This window comes from Piliocolobus tephrosceles, chromosome X (genome assembly GCF_002776525.5).
Source record: "Piliocolobus tephrosceles isolate RC106 chromosome X, ASM277652v3, whole genome shotgun sequence".
Lineage (NCBI taxonomy): Eukaryota > Metazoa > Chordata > Mammalia > Primates > Cercopithecidae > Piliocolobus > Piliocolobus tephrosceles.
The window spans coordinates 84,643,745-84,651,256 of NC_045455.1; positions in this window are offsets into that span (position 1 = coordinate 84,643,745).

A 7,512-nucleotide genomic window follows, 5' to 3' on the forward strand; every position below is an offset into this window, starting at 1 on the left:
AAGGAAGGAAGGAAGGAAGGAAGGAAGGAAGGAAGGAAGGAAGGAAGCAAGCAAGCAAGCCAGGAATGGTGGCTCACATCCATAATCCCAACACTTTGGAAGGCTGAAGTGGGAGGATTACTTGAGACCAAGAGTCTGAGGCCAGCCTGGACAACGTAGCAAGACTCAGTGTCTACGAAAAAAAAAAAAAGAAAAAAATCAGCCAGTGCTGGTGGTGCGTGCCTGTAGTCCCAGATAATTGGGAGGCTGAGGCATGAGGATCAGTTGAGCCCAAGAGTTCAAGGCTATAGTGAGCTATGACCGTGTCCCTGCACTCCAGCCTGGGCAACAAAACAAGACCCTGGAAAAAGGAGAGGAGGGGAGGGGAGGGGAGAGGAGGGGATGGGAGGGGAGAGGAGAGGAGGGGATGGGAGGGGAGGGGAAAGGAGGGGAGATCTTTGAGGAAACATATAATGTAAATAAAAAAAAGAAGAAACTTTGACAAGAGATCTTGGACATTACATCTATGTAATAGTTTCCTAGGGCTACAATAACGAATTACCACAAATTGGGAGGCTTAAAGCAACCAAAGTTTGTTTCTCATAGCGTTGGAAGCTAGAATTGGAATATGAAGGTGTCAGCCAGGCCATGCTCCCTCTGAGACTCTGAGCAGAACCTTCCCTACCTCTTCCTTGCTCCTGGTCGTGGCTGTCAGTCTTCAGCAAGTATTAGCTTGAGGCTGCATCCCTCCAATCTCTGCCTCTGACATTACACGTTGTTCTCCCTGTTTGTCTCTGTCTTCTTCCCATAAGGACACCAGTCAGATTGGATTAGACCCCACCCTATTACCCCATCTTAACTCTATTCTATCTACAAAGACCCTGTTCCCAATTAAGTCACCTTCTGAGTCACTGGGGGTAAGGACTTCAATATACATTTTTAGGGGACATAATGCAACTCATAACAATGTATGACAGCAGGAAAAAGTCAGTAGAAGGTTTGAATTACAAAGATTTCCTGGGAAGAAAATCTCCCAGAAAGTGGAACAAAGGGCAAAGAGATGAAAATTAGGAGAAAAAATAGAATAAATTTAGAGGACAAATCCAGACCATCTAAAATTTAAATAGTAGGAGTTCCAAGGAGAAAAATAAAATGCAGAAAGGAATTACTAAAAGAATAATTCACTGAACAACCCACCCACAAAATGAAACCCAGTTGCAGGCTGTTACAATATAGGTAATCAATACATAATCCTGAGGGGGGTAAAACAGGTAATATACAAGAATTGTCACAAAGAATGGCATAGGAATTCTCAATGGTGACATTGGAATCTAAAAGACAAAACAAACCTTAGAATTTTGAAGGAAACTGATTTCGAAAGTAATGTACTCAACCAATCTCTCAGGTCAGTCAAGTATTAACATATTGTAAAGACTGCTCAGACATGGTAGGCCTCAAAGTGTCTCTCCCATAGACCACTTTCCAGCCTTTCAGCCATGTCCTGGAGGATGTCAATCAATGCAAGAATTAAGGGGTTTCCCAGATGAGAACCCCAGAAAAGAGATGTACAAGAAGTGCAGAGAATAATGTGTATATATCGGTGCAAGAGAACTGAGGGCTCGAGTATGGGTCTCTCTAAGAAAATGAATCTGAGGATTATACTATATGTTTGGCTGTTTGGGGAAGACAGTTAAACTTGCGGTAGAGAGTCCAGGATCAATTCATGATGATATTTAGTCACCTGAGCAGACAAAAATGAGGCAATGATTGACCCAAGCAAAAGAAAATTGTCCCATGTAAAAAGAAATATATCATAGTGCACTACTTGGTTCCACTGAGAGTAATTTTTACATATTGATAATAAGGCTAACAGTTCAACTGATTTCATTTGGTCAGTCATAAGATAATTTACTGAACACTTACATCAAGTAACACATCAGATTGGCATCAGGTACCCATCTCGGCACCAAGCATACATCAATGAGACAACTAACTTAACTAATGAGGTGAATATAGTTTTACTACCAAAATCAAAAAAAAGATAGTAAAAACAGGTAATATACAAGGATTGTCACAGAGGAATGGCATAGGAATTCTCAATGGCGACATTGGCATCTAAAAGGAAATCCTATCAGCTGTTTTTAAAATATATGCTGGATCTAACCAATTTCCCCAAGCTTCCCTGTTATCGCTGTTGGGGGAGACAGTCGGCTATGGGTTCTGAGCCTTCCTGCATACTGCTGCATGTGCCACACTGCAAGGATTATCCTTTCCTTAAATGTGAGTGGTTTCTATAGCTGGTAAAGAAGGCAACTAATACATGGAGGCAACCGTAGCTTGATTACCGTGTTACTTCTTGCTCCTCTGGAGACATGGACTGACTTGTTTGCTACCCGGGGTTCCTCTACTGCTGTGCAACCCTCTGCAGGCCGAGCATCTATCTAGGCTCTTTATGGGACTTGAGGACAGGGTAAACTGGCACAATTATGCTGCTGCTGTTTTCTGTGCTGTGAGTAAGTAATGGTCTTAAGGCTTGTTGTCTGCTTTCCTGGAGTACTCATGGAGCTGTGGCACCCTTCTTGCTTGCCATTCTCTATTAAGTTGAGGTTCTGTATACATCACTGGTAAAAAGGTAAAAATCAGGGAGTGGCTTTGGAAAATGGTTTGACAGTTTCTTAAAATGTTCAACATAAACGTTCCATATGACCCAGCAATTTTACTCCTAGATATCTACTTGAAACAAATGAAAACTTAAGTCCACTCAACATAAATTGTTCATACAGCATTATTCATAACAGCCAAACACTGAAAACAACTCAAATACCTGTCAACTGATGAATGAATAAACAAAAGGTAGTATATTCACACAATGGAATACTAGTAAGCGATAAAAAGGAATCAACTACTCATACTTGCCACAACATGGATTAATGTCAGAAACATGCTAGTGAAAGAAACCTGGTGCAAAAGACTACAATACAAATCTGTACAGATAGAAAGCAGATTGGTTGTTGTCTGAGGATGAGCATGGGAATGGAAATTGGCTGTAAATGGGCACAAGGACCTTCTGGAGGTGATGGACATATTATGCAACTAGATTGTAGTGGTGGCTGAACAACTCTAAATTTACCAAAGATCATTGAATTGCACATTTAAATATGGTGAATGTTATAGTATATAAATTGTACCTCAGTAAAGTTGTTTAAAGAATATATTCCATTCACTAAACAAGAAAAGGATACTATAAAATAGAAACCGTAAAAATAAAAAATAACTCTTGAAAAGTAAACATGATTTTGAAATATCTTTAAGTGTAATAGAAGTTTGGAAGGTTAAAGTGAAATCTCCTAGAATACGAAACTGAAATACTGAAGCATGAAAGATAAGAGAACCTAATCCAGGAACTTTAGGAGAAAACAGAGATCCAAGAAGAAGTAATGAAACATTTAAAAACCCTCTAAATATATTGCCATGAAATTTCAAAATGCTAAGGGAAAGGAGAGGGCCCTAAAACTTCCACATTACAAAACACAGCAAATGAGACTCGGCCAGAATTTAATGTCTCTTCAATATCACTAAATGGACACAGGAATCAGGGCATTGGACCATGGAGAATGAAATGAAATCCTAGCACTTTATTTTGCTTTGCAACAAACAAAATGCAAATAGCTATTCTTATGTAAATACTATTTATTGCTTTTCAGCTTTTAGAGAAGGTAGTTACAAAGTAGAATGTAAACATCATCAGATGCCTTGATATTTCAGTTCTGAGGAAAAGTGATGTTAAACCTAGACTACTATGCCCACCCAATTTTTCAATGAGAGTTAAGACAAACAAAAGCATTTTTAGAAAAGAGCTCAGAATATGCCCACCATACATTTTTCCCCCCTAAGGAGAATAACAAGGGTAAAGAGAAAGGAAATCATGGGCTATAAGAAATAAGGAACCTTACTGAGGAGCTCAGGGAAAATGTTGCCAGCATGATAGTTATGCAGAATATCTAGTAAACAACTGATTCAAATTAAAGATAAGCCCGCCGGGTGCGCTGGCTCAGGCCTGTAATCCCAGCACTTTGGGAGGCCAGCGTGGGCGGATCACAAGGTCAAGAGATCGAGACCATCCTGGCCAACATGGTGAAACTCTATCTCTACTAAAAATACAAAAATTAGCCAGGCGTGGTGGCGTGCACCTGTAGTTCCGGATACTCAGGAGGCTGAGGCAGGAGAATCGCTTGAACCCAGGAGGCGGAGGTTGCCATAAGCTGAGATCATACCACTGTGATCCAGTATGGTGACAGAGCAAGACTCCATCTCAAAAAATAAAAAATAAAAAAAAAAGAAGAAACCACTGGATTCTAAGAATAAAAGGGAATAGGATGGATTCCAAGCAATATACCAAGACTACAGAACTATCCTATATTAGTAAAAAGTGTTAAAAATCAAAACAAAAACATGTCTCTACTCACAATAAGAGGGGGAGGAATTAATTAGAACAGTTAAGAAAGCTATAAAACTGTGTAAGAAATGCACGTCCAAATACATTGCAAAGTAAACTATGGCATGCTTTCGAACAATAGAGAAAGTCTAAGAAAAGAAACTCCACTTAGGTTCCGCGCTGTGAATTGTCTCCTTCAAATGACACGGGAGTTAGGGCATTGCACCCATGGAGAATGAAATGCAATTCTATTTTACCTGGCAAGAAATGAAATGCAAATAGTTTACTTACATAAATTTATTTCTTTTCAACTACAAGAGATAACTCATTGAATTAATCCTCAGCCTTAAATATAGTTAGAAAACAGAATGTAAACATCAACCTTGATGATATAAAAGAAGAGTGTAGAAAAAAAGGAAGTAAATACTAATATCCTCATCTAATATAGTAGAAAGTCAAGATATAATGGCTTAAGTTGGTGAAATAAGAAATAGAAGTTTAAATATGACATTTAAAGTTACAAAGGCAAGCAACATAACTAAAATAATCACTACCAAAAATCAAAATGGAGAGATAAAAAAAAACTTGGATAAGTTATGGAAGTAAATCTTCATCTTTCATAGTGGAGAGTTATTAGAAACATGTTAAATGTATTAATAAAGAAATAATGACATATGCATATTCTCACAAATATGTGGGAGCTAAAAACGTTGATCTCATGGAGGTAGAGAGTAGAATGGAGAAACTCTCCTCTTACTGGAAATACTTTAAAGCTTCTACTCGCTTATGTAGTTGCATAATGTACAACTTTAATTCTAGCTGAATTAGCCAGGCGTGGTGGTGCACGCCTGTAATTCCGGCTACTCAGGAGGCTGAAGCATGAGAATTACTTGGACCCAGGAGGCAGAGGTTGCAGTGATCCAAGATTGGCCACTATACTCCAGCATGGGCAACAGAATGAGACACTGTCTCAAATAAATAAATAAATAATTCTAGCTGAAGTTCCACTGAAATTGTCTTTGTACCAAACAGAACCATACTTCTCACTACTTCTCACTTTCATTGTTCACTTAGCACTTGCAATGAATCAAGTATTTCTGAAATACAGAGAAGCCGAAATCAAGAGAGAAAAGTCTTACAGCCTAGGCTGGATTGAGTATTTTTTGATTATTTTTACCATCATTTACCTTCAAAAATAATTTAAAGGATTTTACAATTCTGAAATGGGATTGTTAAAAAAAGAGAAAGAGGGAAAGGGAGTGGAAATCATTTTCCAGAAGAGGCAATTTTAAAAATACCAATAGACTATAACCCTGCTATGCTTGTTTGTGCAGTGCAAACTCGGATACGTCACAGGTCACATGAAACTGTTTATAAACTATTGCTACTTGCAGACAGGACCCAGGCAGCATGCTTTACGTATACAGCCAGGAAATGTAGACAGGAAAACATCTTCACTGGTGTGCACTGACAAAGAAGCTTGGGGAAGCCTTCCATAATCAAAAAGATGGGCGGGATCCTCCATAGGTCTCCTGTGTCCTGTCCTTCTCAATTCCTTCCATTTGTATATAGGAAAGTTCCAAACAGGACATGAGATATGGTAACAATAAACAGTTCTGTACAACAGAATTCCTCCTCTGCAGCAGTTAATACACTGAAAACCTATCTGAATGTAGTCTATTTACGCCCTTTTTGTCAGCTGTTTCCTTGGGAGAACCGAACTGCTATTTAGACTCTCATGGCTTTTGCTTTGCTCTAAACATAATCTCCATGCAAGCCACCATTCATTGAAAAAACAGACCTTTCTCCCAAATTCACACAATTGACACTCCTTCCCAATCTAACGGGCACTCGGTGTTAGACTTTATTCTTCTCTTGTTCTTGGCTTGTTTATAGAGCTAATATAAAGTTCTATTTGTAGGATATTCAAAACAATATAAAAGTCAAAGTCCACAAGAGAACTTTGTGTAGAGTTAGGGGCTTGCATAGATAGTGAAAGAATAAGAAGAGTTTATACAATGAGGATATATTACACCATTTATTTCAACCATTTTGGAGCAAACATTCTACCCTGTCACATATCCAGTGGAGGGGAATCTACAATTACCATACAGAAAAAATAATCTAAATTAAAATCAAATAATGAGATGAATATCTGAGCCATTAATAGAAACCAACTAGCTCCCATTTTACTGAGCAGAATTTTTCAAGAAGGCGTTGTGCTGTAAAGTCAAGCGTGTGGAAAGTGAACACGATTGCATTGTGATAAATGCAAATAGCTATTCTTATTGGTAGAATGGGTTAAGAAACTAACTTAACACGAGCATTACGCTGAAGATAGTTCACAGGGAAAAAGGAGCTGGTGGAGAGCCTTGGCTGACACCAAGTTGCCTCCGATTGCATTTCTGCTCCTCCTTTTGCCTCCTGTGCACTTAAACTTCACTTTCCTGCCATGTAACATGGGGAATAATAATTACATGTCACATAAGGTGGCTGTGAGGAAAAGATGAGTAGCATTCATTAAACATGAACTGTAGTGATGATTATTACTACTTTTTCCTCAGTTAAGACATAAGATAATGAGCTCAGAAGAGATTGTTACAGCCACTTCATTCTAACTGGGTGGCCACAATAAATCTTATTTTATTAGCAGTCGTAGACTAGGTAAGCAAGTATTTTTAAAAATTGATGTGTTGCTGTGTGTTCCCTGCATTCATGGTATCCAAACCCAGAACACCACTTAGATATAATGATGGAAGGACTTATATAAGAGTTAGGAGTAATATTTACTTTGTCACATTGGAAATGGCTGGTTTGCTATTTTATTATGTTATTTTACAATAATCTATTAGATGACTTCAGAGTCTGAAGTATATGCAGGAGTGTGCTGAAGCCAGCCTGTATCAAGACCCAATTGTTCAACATTCAAGAATTTTGGAAGCTGGGTGCTAAATTATTGATGGCTTGAAATCAACCACAGTGGGAGTATTTACACCATAGAAATTGGCATACAAATTGGAGTCTTTACCAGCACACCCCTCAGTATGTGTGTTTCCTGGATAACAGGTGGAAGGAAGTGAGGACACTCAAAAGTAGTG